Genomic DNA, 23,726 nt, shown 5'->3' with positions numbered 1-23,726 from the left:
CATCAGGAAGTTTTTTTCTCAGTATTAGTGGTTAAAGTAGTAGTATTAAAGGAAAACACAAAAAAATCACAATAAGATAGAATAGCTGGCTAAGATAGATCAAAAGCTTGCATTCTCCAGGTAATTGTCTCTCCCTTTTGAGATTCCTCTGAATGTTTAGTGCTAATGAAAACAACAAAAGCCACTATGAGACTCAGCTGTAGCAAGCTTCTGCTTTTGGCATTGGAAACAATAACAGTCTCAATAACTCTCAATACTGACCTCTGGATGCTCCAAATTCTGTATACTTGGATTTTTATGTTCATGCATGCTTTTCATTATTACAATTCTCTAAGAGTATTTGCTGTACATGTTTGTTATGTGTGTAAAGCCCTGACATATCTGAATGCATATAGCAGCACCATGCCATGCTTATAATAATGTTTAGCTGCTCCATAGCTCTCCTGCATTTCTTCCCTACTCTCGTGCTATGGTCTTCTGTAAAACAGAGTGAATTGTTGCAGCTTTCTTCTGCCATTCCTCAGCAGAATTTCTTGTCTGCTTAATATCCTGTGTCCTCTGTGGTTGTCTTAGCTGGGTGCTGGATATTAACCAGCACGATTCAGAATCTTCCCAGACTCTGTATTGGCCACCTCTGATGATATTTTGCCAGTAAACCTAGAAACCTAGAAGACTTTTATTCCATCTACTTTATATTTGTGTGTTTTTTATGATCTTTCCCAAAGACTGCATTGACCTTTCTTTCAAGGAGGAGCACATCATCTGTCCATGAGGGTTTGGGGCTTGAGACAGCTAGCAGAGGTGGGTGGCAGAGAAAGCAGCTCTCTCCAAGCTTCCAACCTTCTCTTGGAGAGAGCTTCAGGGAACATCTGATAGCTGCATTGGCTGGGAATGCCTGGCTCACTGCTGATGGTGAGTTTTAGCTTCCAGAGGCTTTTGCTTCTGTCAGCTCTAACAGAGAGCTTCTGCTGGCTGTCTCTTGGTTAGGAACTGCTGCAGCCCTCGTCTGCAGCTGACAGCTGTGCAGGGCAAGTCATGCCCTGCTCCACAGGCTGTGCCAGAGCCCAGCTCCAGCCTGTAGCCAGCACAGAGGTACTGCTTATAGCAGCACTTGGGTCTAGTGACAGTGTCAGTGTGCCAAGGGCCATGATCCAGCACGAGCTGAAGGGACTTCAGGGACCTGAGTCCACATTAGAGGACTCGGCCCCGATGGGACTCCATTGAGAGGGTGCTGCCACCCAGATCTTGAGCTACAGGGGTTGTCTGATGCCTCTCCCTGATTGAGCAACACAAGTTGCAATGACGGTTCCCATTTGATATAAGGAAATTTTTTTTTTTTTTTTTTTTGCCATGAAGATTATCAAACACTGGAACATGTAGCCAGAGGATGGAGATATTCAAGCCCTGGCTCAGGAAAGCCCTGCATAAACTGGTCTGGGTAGCAGTGCTTTGAATATTGGGTTGGACTACAAAGGTCCTTCCTAATCTAAATTATTGTGTTGTACATAATGGGCAAGTGGCACAGAGCCTGTGAATTTTGGCTTTGGGATTGGCTCAAATGAAAACCAAAAGAATGATGCCTATGTGGGACAAAAAGGAGCTTCAATTACTGATTTTGTTAACTCAAAGTGGTGCTTTATCCTTTCTTCTCCCACCACTTAAAGAGGCTTTTGAATTTCTCAGTTTAACACAGAAAATAAAGGTTACTCTCTAATCACTTTTCATGAAATGACCCTGTCAGGTTTGAAGTGATATTGATTTAAAGTTGTAGAGGGCTGGAGAAGATTGCAATCCGTCTGATGTGGCAGCCTCAGTAGACTCGGAGGGATATGATTATAATCATCATTGCCATTAAACACTAATTAGTAGTGTTAATTAGTTAAACACAAGACAGGCTTAGTCTTGTGTTGTTTATTTATTTATTTAGGGGAACAAGGGAAGGTAAATTAATCAGGAATATTTGATTTGGTCCTTCTCACAAGAAAAGTGGCTCTTGATCCTCTTAGTGCTTATCTCTCAGTACTTTATGAACCCCTGGAAGGTATCTTGTAGAATTGCTGGAGAAGAGCAGTGGTTCAGCTATGCACAGCTCTCCTCCAAGGAACATCCTCACTCTGCTCCTCCAGCTCTGCTCTGTAACATAATAGTGGCTCTGTGCCTGTGCAAGCCAGGGGAGAGTTTGCCTTTGACTTCAGTGGCAGCAGAAACAAGCCCCAAATGTCACAAATGTACTTGCCTGTCTCAGAAACAAAACCAGTGACAGGTCTGGAATATGGTGAAATTCTCTGATTGCTCTGCAGTGATTATTAAGGGGATTTTTTCAGTGTGTCATGTCAAGAAGCACACTCAGTGACACAGTCCTCCTGGCACTTGAAGGGTGAGTTTATAGAAATATTTAATTTCCCCTTATGGAGATTTGTGCTTCGAAACAGTAGTTGGCAAGAGAGTGTAGTGAGTGACTCATGGTGCCCTGCTCTGCCAGAATTAGGGAAAACTGAAGTGGGTAATGTTGCTCTGTAGCTGTGAGAAAGAGCTATGAGCTGATTCTCTTGCTTTTACAGCTACAGTTTGGAGTCCAGAATTTTCAGAATCTCAGTCAAAATTGATTCTTGAATTGATGTGGGAACCACTCCGAGTCATGCCAGAATAGGATGAGGATGAAAACATGGAAAACTTTCCTTGTGGAAACATGATGTTAGACCAAAGACAAGGTTACCTGAGGGAAGAAGGGGTTTACTGACATGCATGAAGTCCATGAAAGAGCTATTCACAGCAGAGGAAGGTCTGTAATGCCTCTACAAAGTAAAGTCCTGTAGCTTTGGCTGTGAGTACCCTTATTGACCTGTCCTCCTTCTTCTGAAGAGAGAGTGTCTTTGCTGGGTTAAGGGTTTAGACTGCTGCCTCTCTAAACTAGGAATATCTCCTGTCTTTTGCAAGTATTTAATCTCAAATACAAGCCACTGCCATGCAAACACTACTGACCAGAAGTGGAAAAGTCAGTGGTCATGGCTGAGATACAGCAGCAGCTGGGTGATTGTAGAACAGGAAAAAATATGCACTAATACGGGGAAAATTGTGTCTGTGTATAAAGTCTCAAATATGACTTAGTGTATAATTTCAAAAATTTCTCTTTTAAAATCTATTTTGAGGCTCCTTTTCCATTTTTAATTATTTACATTTGTTATTAAACTTTATTTTTTTTCTCATTTCTTCTCCAAGTAAACACTTTTTGTCTACTTGAAGTTTTCTCTGTCTCTTTCCAGGTTACTTGATCCTGAGAAATGTACAGAATCCATCGTCTTCCTGTTTTTAATTAAATTTTTTCATGTAAGTTTGCTTTTGGCTTATTTTTTTTAAATTTATACATATTTTACTGCGCTTCCAGACACGTAGGCACAACTTCTGAGTATATCAACTTTTTATTTCTCTTTAAAAAAGAGAAGCTGTCTTTTTTTTTGCTATACTGCAATTAGTTGTAATAAGTATCCAAGTATCTTGCAATATATAAGAAAGGTTTTGTATAGCACTGACTAATTAATTAACAGAATGGGTACATGATGAATCATTTAACTGTACCTGAACAATTCCATACAGTAATAAGCCTGAGCATCTTGTTTTTCAGTGAGGTGGAGAGACCCCATGAGATGTATTAAAATTTCTGTCTCTTTTCCAGAATGCAAGTGGGATCTTATCCAAACACTGGAGATCTGAAATCTTGAGTACAAGCTTCCACTTCTTGTCCTGGACTAGATTAAAGCTTTTCTGAGGGACAATTCCCTTCCCTGAAAAAGAAATCTCTGAACATCAACCTCACTGTTTTTCCAGGGAAAACAAAACACGCTTTCTTTGAGTTTTGCAATTGTCATAAAAGCACGTGACAGTAGTGTCCCAAAATGAACAGTAAGTAGAAATTAAACATAAAAAATGCACTAGCAGGTTTACCCCTTTGAGAAAGCTTGATCTGCCTGTGACAGATCCTCTTCAGGGTGTGCTGTACATCACTGGTGCCCTTTTTTTTAACGGGTGTGGTGTAAGAGGCAAAACACACAGGAATGTGTGAGCACCATTTGGGCTGTAACTCTGAAGGAGGATGTGATGAGATGAGGGTGGAGTACAAGCTCTATATTGAATGGTCCAGCTTTGATTGCTTCGTGTCATCATCCTTCTAGAATTCATAACCACTCCAATTTTGGGGGTGAATAGTGTTAATGTATTTTACAGTGTGATTGGTTTAACAGCATGTCCTGCAACACAATCTGGCCTGCAACAGCAGAAACTGAAACTGGAGAAGGGCATTTCATTTCCGGCAGACAAAAGTGGTGATTTCCAAAACTTCCTGAGTTCCTGTGCCTTGATGCTGTAACATTTTGTTGATTTGACTGTTATGATTTGCAGTAGTAAAATAGGTAAGTCTTGTAGTGGCAAAATCACTGAGGGATAATTTTGGTTCCCACTGAAGCCTTTGACAAACGCCCTCTCAGTGCTAGTGGGAACATTAGCGAGGTGCAGAGCTCCAATTTGAAACATTTAAATTATGAACAAAGGCCCACCTGACTATTCTCTGAAGTAACATACTTTCAACAATGAGCACTCGGTGATTCTGCCCCCGTTGCCACCAGGTGCTGTGGTAGGAGGGGATTGCCTGTCCCAGGCTCCAGCAGCTTTCCCTTGGTCTGGCAGAGCTGGGTTCCACAGCCAAGGCAGCCAGGGAGGCTCTGTGCAGCCAGGGGAGGGCTCTGGGCATCTCCCATTCACAGCTGCAAGTGAGCTCTTAGGAGGAAAGAGATGTGGATTTTTTTCTTTCTGGGGAAACAACAAGGATTTTTCCAAAAGAGGAGGCTTCTGCAAATGTTGGCTGGTGGAGTCAGAAATCTGGATATCTGCTAAGGCTTGCTGATCTACCCATTCCTAGTTTTTAATCCTGTGATATGCAATGAATCAATAATATATTCAGAGGAGAGCTGTAACCTCCATAAATAAAAATAGCACTTCTACCCTCAATTTTATACCTGTATATAAAATAGCCTCACCTTTCTTTGTCCTCTTCTCTTTCTCCATATTTTTATTTCCTTCCTGTAATCCAGTTTCCTTATTCATTTTGTCATGCATCCTGCTTGTAGAAAACTCATCAGGCCTACTAGATATGAAAATGATAATCTCTTTTAGGATTTTTGTAATTTCTTCTGCTGTAATGGATGGCCACGTGCAAAACAATGAGAAACATAAGGATATTGAAATCACCCCTCTGTAATGATCAAATAAATCATGAATCTGGGAGTTTCTAGGGAGCTTAAAGGACTCCTTCATAAATTAGGAGATTACTTCCTAATATAAATTGTCTAGTCCAAAAAAACCCCAAACTAAACCTCAAAAAAACAATTAAACAAAATTGGCCTTCACTGGGGGAGACCTTAGAAAATCTTATAGTAGTTTCTCAGTTCATTTTTTTGGTCTTAAAAATCCTGTTAGTGCTTCCTGTTCTGATTTTTAGCATGTTTGGTGACATCCTTGTCTAACAAGCTTTGCAGCAGCAACCCAATTCAGAAATTATTGCATGGTAGGATTGCTCCAGCAGGAGACTCCACTCAGACTATGGCTAATGTTCATGTTGACTTAAACTAGCTCAAGAAAAGTGCTCATGGCTGTTATGGAGGGAAATGTGAATATTTTTTTAATGGCCTAGCAAGTACAGTACTTACCCCCCAAAATCAAAAACAAACAGAGAACAGCAGTGGCCCTTTTGTCATCTCCCATTTTTAAACCTCTTCAAAAATTCTGGATGTAATCCCTGACTGTAAAAAAAGATTGAATTTTTTTTATTGTCTTTTTATTTATACAGTAAGAATAAAATCCCTGGCTGAAGGAATTAACAGCATTGTCCAGACGTAAATGAAAAATGAAATTAAAATATCACCAGCACCAAAATCAAATAAATTCTTTAATATATCTCCAGTACATTGAATTGAACTGCTGAAAACTTTCTGCTCTGGCTGGCAGGCTGAATGAAATGTGAGACAACATAGAAACTTCTGCAGAAAGCAGTTTGTTTGAGGATTGTCACTTTGCTGTAAAAGAAATGTCTCCTTGTTTCTTTTTGGCTGTGGTAACTAACCTTAAGCCTCCACAGAGAACTGTATGATGATGAGCTGTGGCACCTGGGAGCCAAGTGTTTGTGCCCTCTTGATCTGCCTTGTGAGAAATGAGACTTCAGCTCTTGAGGAGGAAGAGAAGAGTGTAAAAGGCCAGTCTCTCAGGGAATTCTGTCAGGCATTAGAGCAAACAATGCCTGTATCCTTTCACAGGTGACACAAACTGGTTCATGCTCGCCTAAAGGATGGGAAAGAGGAAAACAGAGCTTATGGCTTATATATCTTTATTGAACAAAACCTCTATTCTGGCCCTTGTGGCTGTTTGATTGATTCAGTCATATTTATAGAGCCCTCATGAAATTCATTTTACTTACTCCTTTTACTAAACAAACAATTATAGTTTGGGACAGCTTGGGACCCCAAATTGTACCTTTAGTGTGAGAGAAGAAAGAGAAGTGTGAAGGCAATTTGGTTCAGGGATTCTGCATGCCACAGCTGGGACAAGGAAGATGAAGTGTGATTCTCATTTTAAGTTGGTTCAATGCTGGCACTTATGTTCCAGGTGAATTGGAATGAGATTTTCACAGAACTCATTCTTCTATACAGACTGGCAGACATTTAGTTCTGAATAGAGTTGTGCCTGGGCTGGGATTCTCTGGCCACCTGCACGTCCATTTTGCCCCACTCAGAGTGCCTTGGCATTCTGTTCTGGCCTTCTTCTTCCTGGCCTTGCTGAGCTGACAGCCAGGCAGAAGTAGGGTTAGATATTTTGATTAGATATTTTTCATCTTTGGTTAGATATTTTTCTCTAGAACATCCATTAACAATCTACCTTGATTTAAAAGTAAAAGCTAGGTAGCTGTAGCCATTTTTTTTCACATTTCTGTGAAAAAGGCAGTTTTAGGGAAGAAAACTAGATAGCAATGTTCCTTCCTCTCTCTGAAAAGAAGATTGTCTGGTGTGAAAACTATTTGGAATAAGCATTTCCATTACTCAATGACATTGTAAACTGAAGTGGAGAGGGTGCTGGTTTGCCTCAGGACTTGCTAAGTGTGGTAGAAGCATAGGCACAGACTGGCTGTAAGGGGTTTAGTCACATGAGCTGAATACTGGCATTTCCAAAACAAATCACCATCTTTATTGTTTAAATTCAGACTATATAAAATCAGAGAAACTAAGAGAAGTTTTGATCTTTTCCTGAGCTATCTTATCTCTTGCAAATACTTCTTAAGTAATTTTCAAGACTTGTGATGAAAGAGACATAACAACTTCCTTGGAAATTTATTCCAGTATCTAACTTTTTATATAGACAAGGATTATCTTATTTCTTGCAGCAATTCAAACCCATTTTTACTCATCCGGTCTACCATAGATCAACAGTATCTCCTTCACATTAACTTAAGTGTTGAAGAATGTGGTTGTGTCTTCTGGCCTTCTTTCCTGCAGCTTAAAAAGCTTCAGTTCCTTTTTGATAGAATTCCTGCTTTGGAAGACCATTAGTTATTTTATTTTGCCTTCTGGGAATGTCTCTAGCTGGTCCATCTGACTTGCCAAAGCCTGATCCACTACTCCCAGTTATGAATAACAAATGTCCCCTTCTAAATCTTTTTTTCAGACATCAAATACAAATGACAAATCATCTGTAGAAGTCACTAGTATTGTAATAGAATGATTTGTCTTTGTGGTTCTTATTCTGGTGTTCAACAGTTTTTTTCTTAAGTGTGAACTGTCATTAATAACTGGAATTAATTATTACTCAACATATTTGGTGATGCCTTGTGAATGCTTCTGGGAACATACTTTTAATCTTTAGCTTTTGATATTGGTGACCTCTGTAACATGATATGTAATGAAAAAGAAAGCTTATTAACCAAGTCCCTCACCTTTTTATTTTCACTTAAAGCAGTTCTATAATGATGCAGGCAATGCAGCCATTCTCTAGAAATCTTGTCTCTACAATACTTTACCTTTCTGTACTTCTTTTAGGCCTTACTGAGTGCTCATGTCCAAAGAAATCACTCCTGTTCTCATCAGTCTCTCATGTTTGAAGCATTCTCTGTGATAATTTTCATTTTTCTTCTTGAGCCATTATTTTGGCAATGAAGTTTAAATCTGGGCTTACCATCTCTCTGAAGGTGCCTCCAGGTGGAACCAAAGCATAGGTTAGTACTAGGATGTATCCTGTGTCTGGCAATGGGATGAAGAAGGTTTTATGTTCCTCCTTGTAGGTTGTGACATGTACTGAAATTCTGGTGTCAGCTGAAACACAGTCATCATGCTTCAAGTAGGGGTTTTGTTGTTATTTTAATTTATTTATATTCAATTCTCACTTGTCTCTTTTCCAGCATCCTGCCTTGAAATGAATAGGTGATCATGATTAGTTTCTAAATTTTTAATTAGTCCTTTTAGACTAGATAAGTGTGGTTTTCAATTATTAAAAACCTAACATTTTTTCTTGACTTCTGGAGGAGAAGCTGCACAGGAGGTGTTGCCCAGGCAGTACACTGAAATGTAAGGCCAGGTACACTGAGTTTTCAGTCTCTTCCCTAGTGCAGACTGGGAGTTGGAGCTGAACAGCTCTGCCTGTATTGGTGGTGAAGGAGCTGCTCACTGCTATGACCCAAAAGTTCCTTTGAAGTCCTGCAGACCAAGGTAGGAATCCTCGAGGGGAGATGGCTGTGACTGTGCTAGAGCTGGGCATGATCCCTCCCTATGCAGTGTCCTGTTATTTATTCCATCTGAAATGTTTGAATTGAAATTTATGGGGTTTTTTCTTTCCACTTGCAGGGCAGACATTCTGTTTCCCAAATACTTACACTTTTTACTTCTGTGGCTGAATTTGTACTCAGGTAGCTTTTGGTGGAGACGTTGTTTGTATTTCTCCTGTGGTGTAGAGCTTCACCAGAAGTTTGACTGGCTCCTGTGTTTTGTTGTGTTCATTACAGGGGAATGCCTACAGAGCTTTGTTTAAGCTTCTGCTTGGGAAGAGAATTACAGGGAGTGAGCAGCCAACTTGTTTCCTCTTCAAGATATGCTGAAACAAAAGAAGTACCTGTTGGACTGCCCCTCTTCTTTTTCCTGGTCAAACTGGACAACAGTAGAGGCAAGTGCACAATGTCAAGTAACATGCTAAGTCCCCTACACATCACAATGCAGATTTCCCCTTATTTTAGGGTTTGTGTCACAAATCGTGAGCTGGATGGTGATTTTTATTAAGTGCTCAGACATTATTGCTGACTTCCTCTGATTTCCTCTGACAGCTCTGTGACTATAAGCTCCACTGGTCTCCTTATTCAGACACATACATTTACCTGTCATTGGGGCACAGCTTACCAGTATTGCAAATTTTGACTTATTAAAGTTCATGTTGCCACAGAAACACTTTTATTTTCAAAATTATTTATAATTCCTTTGGGGCAGCTGATTTTCTGTATTTTTCATCATGTCTCCTATTTCATTTTTAAATGAATTTCATGGCTAGGTGCAGTACCCTACTGCGCACAATTATTGCACCAATATAAAATCTAACCATTGCAAAATCATTTCCAAAATCTAGGCAGTTGTTGGAACCATTGCAAGAGAATCAACAGAAAAGTTCTCCTTTTTTTTGCCTTAAACTGAGTCATTTACCTGACATTTAAAATATTGTCTTTAATATTTCTTTCTACCTCATTAGAGAGTTAAATAATCCATGAGATACTGTGTATTAAAAATATATTCAAAATATTACAGTATTGCTTTTAAAAAAGCCTCACAAATCTACCTTGTACACTAAGCCTATACCTCATATGTTGGTTAACAGCCAAATGGAGCAATGTCTTACAGTCTAATTAAAGGTAAAAATCAGGACAACCAGAGATGTCTTTTGTAAATTAAAAGTCCTCTTTTATGTGCTGTGGAGGTGTTAGCACCATTATAAGGACTAATCAGACATTTTACAACGTTCTGGGACCAGGGATGAAGTGGCATTGTGTGTAGTTTAAAGATTATTAACTTTCTTTAGCACACTGGGGTTAGATTTTTAAGGATGCCTTCAGTGCTTACCTGCTGTTACAAGGGGAAGTATTTTATTGTCTCGTAAGAAGGGACTAGGCTTTTTGAAGAATTAATTGCTTGTGTATAATGGCAAGCTTCCACTTCTGAAAGCCACTGAAAAGAACAAGAGAATTGTTGTAAATGTAGTGGGCTTCATGTGTTCATGTCCACTCATAAATCCCAGCCAGAGTATATGTCTATAAATCCAAACTCACCTGCTGATTGTATGTGGCATTTCATATCAGTTTCCTCTGTAAAATACATATTTCTATCACTTGTCTCCCGTCCCCCAGCAAATACCCAGATAACTCTTCTTTGGTTTCTTTAACAAATGTAATTAGCAGAAATCCTGGGCCAATGGTGTGTGCATTTTCACAATAAAATCAGATGATCCCTTTCATGCATAGACATTTTTTTTTAAATCTCATGATTTTAAACAAGACTTATGCTTATATTGAGTAGTAGGAAAGGTGGGACCAACTTGATGTCATTCTTTATTTTTTAATATTTGCATTGCTGTCACTCAGAACTTGATTATAATCACAGTCTTGCCTGTTGCTTCCATTTTTCCTCCCTTTTCTACCTGGTTTTATATGCATTCACATCTTGAGTGCGAGATTCCTTTATTCTTGTAAGTGCTTTACATGCCTGTCTAGAAGAAGGAAAATACCAAAACCAAAACAAATATGCACACATTCATTTTGTCTTCATCTTAATGACAGAAAAAATTGTGAAAAAAAATTGTGTGTGATGTTGTCCCTACTGTGCTTGTAAACAAGTGAGCAATGCCCTTTGTGAACAAAATTTATAGTTATAGCACAGATTTAGCTGAAACTTCTAGTATTTACAAGTAGATCTTTAGATGAGGCATTCTGAAGATGTTAATCAATGTCACCTCTAAAGAGTAATTTTAAAAATTTCATTTAGTATGTGAACTTCCTGCAAAAATATATCTTCTGATTAACTGTCTAAACTGAAATGAAAAGTTTTGTCTGCTTAATGTGAGAGCAATCACTGCTTAACAGACTAACAACTGTTTCAGAAGAATTCAACACCCAGACTAATGGAGGCTTTTGAAAGTAAATTTTCCACGTGGTGTTTAGGGATTTAACCATGCAGTGCACATTAGTGTTAATGGGAAATTGTGCGGACAAATCTCTGCACATTACGCTGCAAATGCACTCCTTAGTGTTTAAAGCTGGCCTGTTAACACCCATTATGGAACTGCACTCAGGAAAGGACAGGAAGAAATATGGTACCTAAACATCCATCACGCAGCAGTACAGTCCCCCTTTCAGCCCCACTCCTTCCCACTCCCCCAGCTCTGGGGGGTTTATTTGATTTCCTCTTCTTTTGGATTTTTTTTCTTTACATAAATTCTGCAAGAAGACTGTATGGGGATATTCTTCCCTATGGAAAGGCATTTTCCCAGATTGAAAAATAACTGTTTTTCCTGGGAGCCCAGTTGAAGTTGGCATGGAACCTGTGGAGGGGTTATAAATACCAGCAATAAGGTTTTCTGCTTTGCTTTTCCTCTTTCATTTCTTTTTAACTAGCCTTCATGTCAGTCCCAGCTATTCTTATGCTGATTCTGGACCTGATTCAGCTCCAGCAGAACTTAGAGAAGAATGAGGGTAATGTAATGGAGAAAATTTCACATAAATTTCCCAATAGCATTTTTTAATTATCCAGAGCTGATCTGGTAACACTGGACATGTGTTGAGAACACCTAAGTTTAGATAAAATTTTTCCTACCCACTGCTCAAATTTTCAGGCATTAATCTTCCACAGATTGTATATCTAGCTTCAAGCTCTGTTTTTTCCACATTTATTTATGGAAGAATTCCAATAAGAAATTTTGGGAGTTGGTCATCTCAGCACAGTTGTTGTCATCCTGGTAACAAAGACAATGAATCTGGAACGTGGGCAAATATCTGAGGGCAGGGAAGCTGAAGCTGCTCTGTCACAGCTCTTCTGGATGTCCCAGGCATCAAGCTATGTGGAGAAAAGGACTTTATATCATCTGTGAAAAACAGGAAATGTCTTTGTTGTGTTCCAGGTGGCTGCCAACATTTTTGAAATACCAAATGGGAATGTGGGGAGTAAAGAACTCTGTAGGGAAAATGAAGAATAAGAGTGTGACAGAGTTTTTTCAGAAAAGCATAATCACATAAGAGCTGCATTTCCATGTGGGATTTGTAATTTTATTCAAGGTCTTGTGCTTTTCTTTGGTTTGATGTTATGAATCTTGCCTCTTTAGGAAAAAATTGAAATGAGGTTGCCTAGAATATTTTTGCCATAGGGTGACTCAGCAGAAAAACATAATTGCAGCTATTCCTTCTCTTTTGATCATTGAAATGAATGAAATGTAGAACTACAACCCAAATCCACTTGGGTAATATCTCTCCCTTGGAGAGCTATGGACCTTGGATATAATGCCTGATGGCTCCTATTACTTTTCTAAGAACCTGTGCAAGGAAACTGAACTCAGGTTAAATCTCTGTTCTTTGGAGAGCTGACACAGGATTTTTTTTATCTTCAGTGACCATAGAGTCACATGGCAAATATTCCTTTTTATTTTTCCAGTTCACCATGTACATTTTATTTTTACTGGTGCAGAATGTGTGCTCTAGAGCAAATACTGCCTTGTAGTTTTTCACAACTGAAATCTCAGAATTGGCAGACAGATTAATAACACATGCTCAAGGTGCCCATTAGTTTTTTCCACAATTAGTGGAAAAGTGCCACAGCCCATTCTAAGGAGTTATTAGGACCATTTCTGTAGGAATGCAGTCAATTCTTTGCTCTGTATAGTTAGCCAAAGCCAGCAGATCTAACTTAAAAAGTCCTTTTAAGGATCCTTTAGAGACAAGTGAAACTAGATTTGAAGGACTTACCACAAACATGCTGTTGGTCCACCAATGTGATTGAGGCTCTGGCACACATTATTTAGCTTTTCCTCTTTACAATACTTTTTCAGAGGAATATGAAAGTGATGCTTATTCATTTCCCTCAAGCTGCTGAAGTGGCTCATGATAACCTTTTTTCTTCCTTCCTTCTTTCTCTCTGATGTATGCAATGGTAAGCCATTCCTGATGAGCATTTATTTAATGCTGTTGTCTGTACCTGTTTTTATTAGGTACCAGAGCATTACTCCCCCAGAACTATGATTACTCTCTGACTCCACCTCCTTTTAGGTTTTGTAATTTCCTTGCTTTGTCCCATGCTGGTCTCCTTTTCCAGCTCCAGCTGTGCTGCCCTCAGTGTGGCTCAGCCAGGGATGTGCTTTCCTGGGAGTTCCTTACAGCTCCATCACTGGCAGCAGTGCGTCAGTGCTATATGTCACACAGCCTTGGCTTTATTTTCACCCATCAGCTCAGCTCTGCTCACCTGTCAGGCTTCACTGTGGGATCCTTGTGGCCACTGATCCCACTTTGATATTGGATCCTTTGCTTTTCTAGTGCCTTCTCTGGATCCTGCTTCACCTAACTTGCTGCTGTCTTCTGCAGAAAACTTTGTTATGTTTTCCTACCTAAATTGGGATCCCCTAATCTGCTTCTCTGAGTGCTGCTGTGTCCAAGGTCCCTTGGCTGAGGGATGGGGTCCAGGCTGGGATCTTATGTGGGAGTGCAGTGAGGGTCAGGGAGTGCTGAGCTACCAAAAGGGGAGGGCTGGATGCAAGGCACCAGAGGCTTTCAGTCCTTGAGCAGGGCAGTTGTGTAATGCCCCACTGCCAAGGAAGGATCCCTTTGTTAGAAAAGTGGCTTATGAAATGACAATCTCAGCACAGCTCAGGCAGTTCTAGGTGCCCAGAATGTGTCTGAGGCTGCTAAGGTGGTATAAACACCAAAGTGATGAGGCAGCCACAACCACTCTGATACCTGATTAAGAGAACCCAAACCTCTAAGGCAAGGAGGCTTAAGCGTGAGATAAGCGTGGCAGTTAGTCACTGCTTATTCCACATGATCTTGATATATCAGCTCTTTGTTTAACCACATGTCGTTTATGGGAGAAGAACTTTTCCATCTGTGCTCTGTTACTCTAAATTTTAAATGTGATTTTGAATCCTCTTGAGCTGTTATGGCAGCTTCAGCCTCATCCTGTCCTAAAGGTCCAATAGATTTTGGTATCTGCTTTGTTTGATCCTTTACTGAAGGCTCAGGATTCTGCCAGTATATCAGAGTAAATGTACTCAGAGGGGTGGAATGCTCTGCATTTACCCCAGTGCTGTGAATGGGTCTGTGCTGTGTCTATCTGTTCTGCTGCTGCTCCAGCAGAGTGGCACTGCTCTGACTAAACAGATGGATAATTGAAATAACTGCTCAGGGAAATTCCTACCCCTACCCCATGGAGGCATTTGGTTTCTTTGTTTGAATAATGCATATTTCACATTTCAGTGGTAGAAAACAGACCTTTGAAAGAGCTATATTTTGTCCAAATTTCTGCTCTTATCTGCTGGTAGGTTCCAACTGTCCATGCAATAGCACAACTTCTTATTACCTTACAGCTCTGAATTGTGGGGTTTTTTCACTATTAATTTGACAGCCCATTGGAATACTATTTGAAAATATACAGACATTTTTAATAAAATATTTTTGGTCATAAATGCTATGGGGAAATTTGGCACAATATATCCTACTTTCAGAAGACAAATTTGCATTTTTACAGGAGCAGCTAGAATGACAGAATAATTTAGGTGCAGCAGAAATTTGGGTGAAATCCAATTGCAACAGTGAAGGTACTATTAGTAATGTGCTTAAATCAATACCATTTATCTTTAACTTTCTAAGCACAACTAATTTACAGACCCTGGGAAGAAACAGTGGTAATTGGCAGCAGTGTGAATTCTGCTGTTTTCTCTTTTTCTGTCGTTCTTTTTAGCTCCAGTAAGAATATACACATTATTTTCTTGTTCACTAAGAGAATAACAGATCTCTCTGTATTGTTAGCTTTCAAATTTGTCACATAACACTTCTTTATCTCCCCCTCTTCCATAAAACTTTCAATATAACCTCCCAGGTCTTCTCCTTCACCCTGTTTCACCCTTAGAATTATTTTTCCTTCTTAAGTTGTCACTCAGCCTGCCCAGCACGTTAGTAGACCCATACATGTGGAAGGAACTGTTCCCTAATCATAGGTCAGGTTTTGGTAGGGAGGATGATTTGGATATCAAAATTTGGCAAGTGATTGCAGGGATCAGAAAAAGGATAAGTTAAAACCATGCCACTGCTGCCTTTACCACCCAGTCTCACTGGACATGTTGTAGAACTTCGTAAATTGCTTTCTGCATTTTTTCCTCAAAATCTGATTTCCAAGCCTCATATTTTCATAATATGCCTGCACCATTAGGAACTAGGATTATATGCTGATAAAATTGTTACCTTCTTTCAATGGTAGCTAGCAAATATTGCCATTTTGGTCCACTTTAATGCCATTTACTTCACTGGGGATTCTTTGTGCTTCTGGTTGCATTATATCCCAGTAACACTCTTTCTAGATTTCCATAGAATTAATGGAATTCTGTGAAACTCAAAATCTGTACACTATTTTCAGATATACAGACCCGACAGACTTCTTTGAGCATTTCTATTTGGGTATAATTTATCTACTCTTTCCTGTATCATTTGTGTTCACCTGTACCTCGCAAGGTCTTTTTTACCTATTGTAGCTATTCCAGTAGCACCAACAGCCTCTGAGTGATCTTGTCTGTCATTATTCCCTCACAGAATGCAGGAACTGGTGGCCCAAAGTGAGACAATATAAACTGACAAGACAGAAAACAAGACGGAGTAAACCTATCCAGGTCAGAGGTGTGCAGCAGGTCAGAGGTGTAGCTGGGAGAGAGCTGCAGTTATCTCTGAGGTGCTGTGCTTTGGGAGCCTCATTCTCTTCTCAGTTCAACAAGTCTTCACTCTGCGCATAAGTTGTGTAGGGATCTCCAGTCTGCCTCTGTGCTCTTGCCAAACCCAACAGTGGGAAAGCAGGGTGAGGTATATTTAATGAATGTCATTCATTTCAGCAGGGAAACACAACTTTAATATTTTGGTTAGCCTAAAATTTATGTGGAAGGAATGAAAGTCATGAACAGAGCTGGCCAGAATCTTCCAGGTTTTGGGGATTTTTTACAACCAGAAAAATACTTATATTACTAAGACAAAACATTCTGCCCTATGTAGTGCTGTTATTTAAGTTGTGCTGGAATCTGTAATGTATGAGGTTTATTTTCTCCCTTCAAGGCAAATGGAACTCATAGAAAAACAACTTATGCCCCCTAAGCTCACCAGCCAGATACTTTCCATGTATTGCTGTCAAATGGGAGTGCACAGTATTCATCACTGCATATCCGTGCCTCCTATTCCATCACACTGCCCTTCGTAAACCTCTTTTCAATTTTAAATGAATAAAATGTGGGTTGAATCATCTGGCTTTTGTAGATGATGCTCCTTGTTCACCTTATAGTAGAGGAGCCCAGCCTAAGTAGTGTTGGCAGATGTGCCACAAGAGCAGCAAACCCAGGAGCTGAACAGGGAGCTGGCAGCAGAGTACTGAAGCAGTTGTCTGAGTAGCTGCTCTGTCTCCTCAATCATCTGTCATGCTGGGACAATATTTAAAGTTTTATTAGGTGATGATCCAGCAACACATGAACTTGGAGAGCAGTGATTCCCCTTAGCAGATCATACACCTCTCTCTAATAAGATTCAGGAAGTTCTCCCGTCTCTGACACCCAGAATAATATTCACCATGTTGTTGCAAGCAAGTGTCTTTATTAAGGAAGGGCACTGGGCATGAGCTGTGTATGCTGCAGTGAAGCTGCTGAAACTGCAGTGTGAAAGGAAGATGCCCCTGAGCAGATTGGCTGGACTAGAACTGCCTGCAGATGGCACAGCACAGTGACACTGAAGGCTTGTCTGGGTCATTCATAAAGTCCAAGATAACAGAAACTTCCTTTTCCACTTTATGGAAATCTCTAAGAAGCAAGAACTCAGAGGATTATAGGTGCAATTTGTCTTTTGTAAGTGCTGTAAACAGAGAATAGTGTGTAAGGAGTATCTGGGGAGAGCTTCAGTCATGGCCAAGCTGCATAGCTGGTGATGAGAAGAAACCTCTAATTGTCTAGGTGGAGTAGATCAGCTCCCACAGTGCCATGAAGCATTCAGTGCCAAGGTTGGACGTGAGAGGTTCACATTAACAGCCATATCACAGTGTGTTCCAGAAGCTTTGTTGGCATCCTCTCTTTCAGTCAAACTCCCTGTGCATTATGTGCAGTGTTTTCTCCTTCTGGAAAGCCAGCACCCTTTCAAGACAGCAGCTGGTGCAGTCACTGTGTGCACTGAGAGACTCCCTGAGCCTTATCTTTAAGGGTAACAAAATGATGACATCTCTCCATTTCCTATTTTGTACATTGAACTTGCCATGATCTTGGATCATGCAAACCCCTGGGGATCTGGAAGATTGTGAAGTATATCATTGTAAGCATTTTGATTTCTTGCAAATGCAGGGAGGGATATGGGAAAAATATCTGTTGTAGATTTTTAGCAAATGTAGGACTATTGACATAATCTTCAAAATATTCATGTGCCCATGTAGTCACCAGAAACATTGTGGCTGTGCTTTTTCCTCCTTGGTGCTTACTATTGGTTATGCTCTCCTTCTTGATGCCTTTTGCTATTTACTTTTTCTCTTGTTTAGCTGCTAGTTTTGCCTTATGTGACAGGACTTTGTGGTGTTGCCTCCTCTCTGACATGTCAATGCCTCTTAAGTCCCAAAAGCTCCATTGCCCCCACGCCCACAGACAGAGCTGGTGGTACCACATGGTTTGTGTTAGTGCACGAAGGGCTGCGTCAGAGCTTTTAAGGGATTCACTCCTGGAAAACTTCAGTCTTAACAAATATAGTGTGGAAAGGAATAAGATGCCTGACAGACTGAGACTGATATTGTACAGTCTTACTTCTTTAGGAGTCATGCTGAAGGGTAACGCTGTCTCTTAAGCTTTTGACCTCCACAGATCAAAGTTGGTTTAATTTTGGTTTATTTTCCAGGCCTGTCTAAAATGCCTGGTTCAGTCAGCACTGTCCTTAGACACACCAGGGTTCCAAGTAACATATTGGGCACTTTGTGTGCACAGCCCCTCAGCCCTGGTCTCTCTTCCCCATTGTCTCATCCCACTGTGCAGCTGTTTAACACTTGCACTGCTTTAGAGTTCAGTGGAAAAGAGAGGTTGAAAAAGGTGAGCTGATCTAATTTCAGAGACAAAAGCTGGTCTGTTCTGACAGTAAAGATGTGTTTTCTGCAATTACTATTTGCAGACCTCTTTTGTGGAGGAAATAGGAATTGATTTGGAAGAATCCCTGGCATTGTAATGCTATCAAAGTGAAATTGCTTATTATCAATTTGCCATTTATTCTGAAAGTCTTTAAGCCAATTAGAATTATTTTACTGCAGCACAATGATTACTTCCACATTATGGACATGTAATCTTGTTCCAATAACTCATCAGTGGTTCTCTTAATTTTCATATATAGTTTTAGATAAACAGTCTTTTTCTCCAAGTGATTTAATATTCATAAACAGTATCAGAAGCTAAAAATATTGATTATATCTGTAGAATAAAGAAAAGTAAAAGTTTACTTGAAATACCCTGTGTCCTTCAAATTTCATGAAAAGGAGCATATCTGAGATGAAGTGCTGACTTTCCATCCACTCAAGACTCCTGATGTTGCCAGTTGCAGTGAGTGTCCACCAAACAGAACAGATCTTCTCTAGAAAATGAATGAAATGAAACCAGTTTAGTCAATGGACACAGGTCACTGAGTTGTGATGTAGTGTAACAGTCTTGTCATCTGCTTTTGTTCAGTGTGCAGATCAAAAGTGCTTTTCTTTTTCTTTAGTAATGCTGTATTTCTCTGACCTTAGCTTAATGAACAATATTTTTCCTCCTTTTCCCCCCTCTTTTCTTGCCATGCTAAAGATGGATTAATAAGCCTCATTGCATTGGAAATGAGGTATGAAAGCTTCCACCTTGGGCATTCAGTCCAGACTTGCCTTTAAGTAAAAATATTTTCATTTTTAGAAGGGAGGGTTGGTATTCTCAGCTTTGCCTTTGGCTCTTGTGAACCCCACCCAATTTGCCACACCTGAGGAAAACTGTAATGGGACATGGAGACAGAATTGCTTCTTGGGGATAAATTCAAATCAGTATTCTCTTTTAACTCTATGTGCCAGTTGGTATTCATTTATGATTTTGTGATCTGGTTTGTGAGCTGATGATGGAGAGAAGTTCCCCTCTCACTTCCATGATCCTTGTACTTGCAAGCAGATTATGTGATTTGATACCTTTTATTGTGGTTACTGCTGGTTGTGTCATTGTTGTTCATCCTCTGATTGAACAAAGCACTCTAGCCTTGATCTCAGATACAGTTGATATGTTTAGTACAGGCAGAGAATGCTCCAATAATGTCCAAAGGCCAAATAAACCTGTAGGCAGTAAACCCTGCCTCTCTCTCCAAGATTTGAAGTAGATCTTTATAGCTCCAGGTGCTGTTTCTTGCTCAGTCTCAGGCAGCTGCCTGCGTGCTCTCCAGAGCAGTGTATCTCTAGTAACAAAGCCTAGGTCCCATGAAAGAGGTGTCCAATGTACCAGAAACCAGCCCAACAGGTCTGTGTTTCAGAAGCCTGCAGACCGGCTTTGGACAAGTTTCATCTTTGGGCTGGGAGAACATTTTAGAGTCACGTGCTGTGTCCTCGTGACATCAAAAAACCCCAGAAGTTTTCAGTGCAATGTCGGCATGTATAAAATACTTATAACTGCCACTGATTAAATGATCTTGCTTAATTAAAAGCAGATTTCAAACATACAAATGCATGATTGTAACAAAATTGCTGCTTTTCAAAAATTTAATTAAAAATACTTCTGAAGAAAACCAAACCCATGAGGTGATGTCTGTGTGCCACACTCTCCTTTTTCACTTTCTTCAGAGCAATGACTGTGGATACTTATTTGGAAGGAATATAGGGCTGAATGGTGAACCCAGCTAATTCAGGAACCACCTCAACTCTCAGCCCCTGTTCTTTCCTTCTTCCATCTTTTACTGTTCTCAATGTCTTTCTTTTTTCAGGGTTAATTTGTACTCTTAGAACCTAATGGAATAAGCTGCTGTCTGTAACAGCTTGTGTTAAGCAGAAAAGATGGTGTGGGAACAATTAATGAGAGCTAGCTTGGAAGTAGCTTTCCCAGTTTTGTGATGGCTGTCATTGGGGCAGTTTATTGGAGGCTCATTCCAGTTTTCTGCAGTCTGTTCTACAGCCATTCAGCAAGTGAAATTGAGATGGCATCACTTAAAATGCACAATACCCAAAACCTGAGAAAGCATTGCTTTCTATTCACGATATTGCCAACATTCTAGCATGGGAGTTCATTGTCTCCCTCCCCTCTTCTCTCTGGTGCCATTTAAATGTTGTTGTTTTATGCTGTTCTGCACCAAAAAGTGAAATCACACTAATTTAATCTGATCTGATCTAAAAAAGGTGAAAAGGGATTAGGGGCGGAGATTTTTTCTCAGTCTTTCTTAAATTTTTTACGCTATTTACTTGAATTTCCCTCTCTCTTTGTTTGTTTTCTAACAAGTTTCTGTTTCTCTTTCCCCACTCTGGGTGAGGGCAGGGCAGAGCAGGGACTTGCTGCACACGAGCTGCTGGTGGAACCCTGCGGAGCTGGTGGCTGCCAGGGGCAGGAAATGGAACACATGCCTTCCATCCAGGCACATTTCTGCCTCTAATCAGATCTGCAGTCATGCAGGGAGAAGTGGCACTGACAAAACGTCAAGAAATCAATCCTCACATGCACAGGGCTTCCAAGTGGAGCTATGGATGGATTTCTGACAGAGAGGAAATGGCCACAGCCAAAACTGTGTTGTACATCGTGATTACTGCTGTAAGGAACACTTCATTTAACCCAAATAGTAGCGAGCCTTTAGCATGTGAGTAACTGATCCAAGCTTCCTCATGGAAAGTTAAAGTGAATTTCAGCTTAGCAGCTTCAGCTTGTTGTGTTTCTGTGCTGTACCTCTGCCCTCAGGAATACCTGTTCTGCAAAGCTCTGGCTCAAAGGCTGCTAAGATTTAAATATATCAACTGTACTCATTTATAAGCTTCCACATTATTACTCTATAACTAAATATACATACATATATATTTTGGCCAAGGCTGAAGTGATAGTTTCTCCCCTTCTTCAAGTGTAACTTGCATCCTGGGGCTCAGCAATAGGGTGCACTGTTCGTACATTCTAGTGCAAAGAGAAAAGCAGAGATGCCCTTGGAGCTGTCTTTGATATGCAGTGCATGCAGCTCTGGTGCTTCCCTGCTGCAGCACTGGAGCCTTTTTCCTTTGCTCAGAAAATAAAGAACCCTATTTCCTGGATTCCACAGTTTATATATTTTTACAAAGAAGATGAAAGTCCTGGATTTGTCCTAGATTGGCTCCCTGGAATGAAAAGGACTGGGAATTTGTTTCTGTCCTTTCAGGCCATAAAAATTCTGGGATAAGAATTTCATAGCAAAAACACCACAATTTCATAATTCTGCGGTCCTTTGATGGAAGGTATAATAAAGAGTACAAAACCATTTAAAAAACAATTAACAAGTTACTTCATGTATAACTGTTATTAGCATTAGTTTTGATGATGATTTAACATTTAACTGATATTAGAAAAATACTAATATTTCCATCACACAAAAACAAGTTACCAGAGAGTTTTCTGAGGCAGAAAATATGCTCTAAAAATATAACTTTGAAGCTTAGGAGTAAATAGTGTTGAAAGATATGACAAGTTATAAAATCTCTGCCATACAGAGATGGAAGAGAATGATTAATTGTGATAAACATGAATTATATGAATTGGATTATTTATCTATTTATGTATGTGGAAGTGCGAAGTGCATATTACTGAGATTGTTTCTGGTTTTCTTTATTATATTTAAAATGTAAAATGAAGCACGTTCTCTTAATTAACTTGTGAGCCTCACTGCTGCCAGATATTGTTCAAGGCAGAACATAGTGACAGTTTGTAGAAGGCCAAATCATTTTTATCAGTGAACAGAGATGTGATAGGTGAGACCAAGGGCTGGAGATCTGCCTGTAACAAAGCATATGCTGATTATGATTGAATTTGTTGTTTGGCAGAGTATTTTCCAATTGTTACCTGTATCACCCTGGTTAAACTGTGCTGCTGCTGTCAGAGTGAAGAGCACCATGTCACTGGGCTGTAAGGAAGTTTCACAAATAGCTTCTTTTCCTGAGGTATGTAATGTGTGTGTGTATCAGGTGACAACAGCTGCTTGTGCTGAGATTTCAGAAAGTTTTTGGAGGTTTCTAACATTGTCATGTACAACTTCTGGAATTTTCTTTCAGAAACAACTTTTTTCGTACTAATTTTTTTAGACTTTAAATATCACGATTTAGCATTTTGTTATTTGATACTTATAATCCTAATAGCTGCTAGCAAATATGGGCATGGGTTCAAGAACAAAATGTTGCATTTCTCTACTGACTAAGCACAATCTTAATTAAATCTACGAAAGCATGGAAATTCTGGGTGAAATTTGAGGGTCCTCTGCAGTGCATCCTAGTGCTTCGGGCACAATGGAAGGCTGCTGGAATAGCTAGTTGTACACTTGACAGAAGGCATCCTATCCGTGAGCTCTAATAGCTGGAGATCAATTTGATAGCTAATTACTTCCAGCACAAGCAAGGCTAACTCTGAACCTCGTGTAGTTTGCTGATTATATCAGTGTGGTAGTCACTGAGAATGCCTCACAGAGACAGCACATATTATTACCTTTTTTCATTATAATTAACTGTCTGCCTCCTAATAGCTCTGTTTTGCATTACTGTGGAGAACTCCCTGTTGAGGAAGCAGGGGCACTGAAACAGTCCTGCAGTGGTGTGTTCTGACCTGTTAAAATTTTCCATGTACAGTATTCACAGTTGTGTTGACCTGCTGATGATAAAAGCAGTGTATTAAAGGGCAGTGCTACAGTATTTTCAGTCCTATCTCCTCAGTCCTCAGAGTGGCTTCAAGGACTGCTGAATTGGTGGCCTGGAGGAGAATCCTGGCTTAGTGATGGAGGCTCTTTTTCAGATGTAGGACCTTTAACACCGACCTACCTGTTACATCTCTTAGTTTAATGCTGTGAAGGTGTTGCTGTCTGACACTTGAAAATATGTGTTATCTGTTTTTTTTAATACATAGTCAAGCCACATACCTGATATCTGATGGCTTGGTGTCTGCCTATTAGTTTTGGAATAAGTTATTTTTATTACTTGCTTTTCTTCCTCTATCTCCAGGCAGAATAAATCTAAATTCGAATTTTAAAGTGGAGTGGGGGAGGGCAGACAAGAGAAAGAGAGGCCAGCAGTCAGCTCAACATGCCAAGGTTCATCCCAAAGCAATTTTTACAGCTGCATTTTAAACTAATTAAAAGAAAAAAAAGAGGGTTTATAATAGAGATTTGAACCATGTCTTAACAATGGAAGAGCAGCTGGGTGCTGCTAGGATATCAGAGGTTGCTGAGCATTGCAGTTTGAATGAAACTGTCTGTCCAACAT

The 23,726-nt window shown here is 39.9% G+C and overlaps 2 long non-coding RNA genes across 3 annotated transcripts in view; both read left to right on the top strand.

The window, feature by feature from the left end:
- Positions 1-9,637, top strand: part of LOC135278999 (uncharacterized) — a 238,335-nt gene extending 228,698 nt beyond the window's left edge. The window contains exons 19-24 of the long non-coding RNA XR_010346368.1: positions 2,562-2,824; positions 3,264-3,327; positions 3,674-3,900; positions 4,222-4,406; positions 8,877-8,938; positions 9,035-9,637. This is a non-coding gene — a long non-coding RNA (uncharacterized LOC135278999). The remainder of the gene's footprint in view (positions 1-2,561; positions 2,825-3,263; positions 3,328-3,673; positions 3,901-4,221; positions 4,407-8,876; positions 8,939-9,034) is intronic.
- An 11,162-nt stretch (positions 9,638-20,799) lies between these two features.
- The window catches only part of LOC135278425 (uncharacterized), a 42,622-nt gene continuing 39,695 nt past the window's right edge, over positions 20,800-23,726 (top strand). The window contains exons 1-2 of one of the 2 annotated variants that reach the window (XR_010345942.1): positions 20,800-21,054; positions 22,302-22,418. This is a non-coding gene — a long non-coding RNA (uncharacterized LOC135278425). Of the gene's footprint in view, positions 21,101-22,301; positions 22,419-23,726 lie in introns of both variants that reach the window. The other variant, XR_010345941.1, reaches the window with a different exon arrangement.

Source organism: Passer domesticus, chromosome 11 (genome assembly GCF_036417665.1).
Source record: "Passer domesticus isolate bPasDom1 chromosome 11, bPasDom1.hap1, whole genome shotgun sequence".
In the NCBI taxonomy this organism is placed as follows: Eukaryota; Metazoa; Chordata; class Aves; order Passeriformes; family Passeridae; genus Passer; species Passer domesticus.
This window is presented reverse-complemented; position numbering and strand designations above follow the sequence as displayed.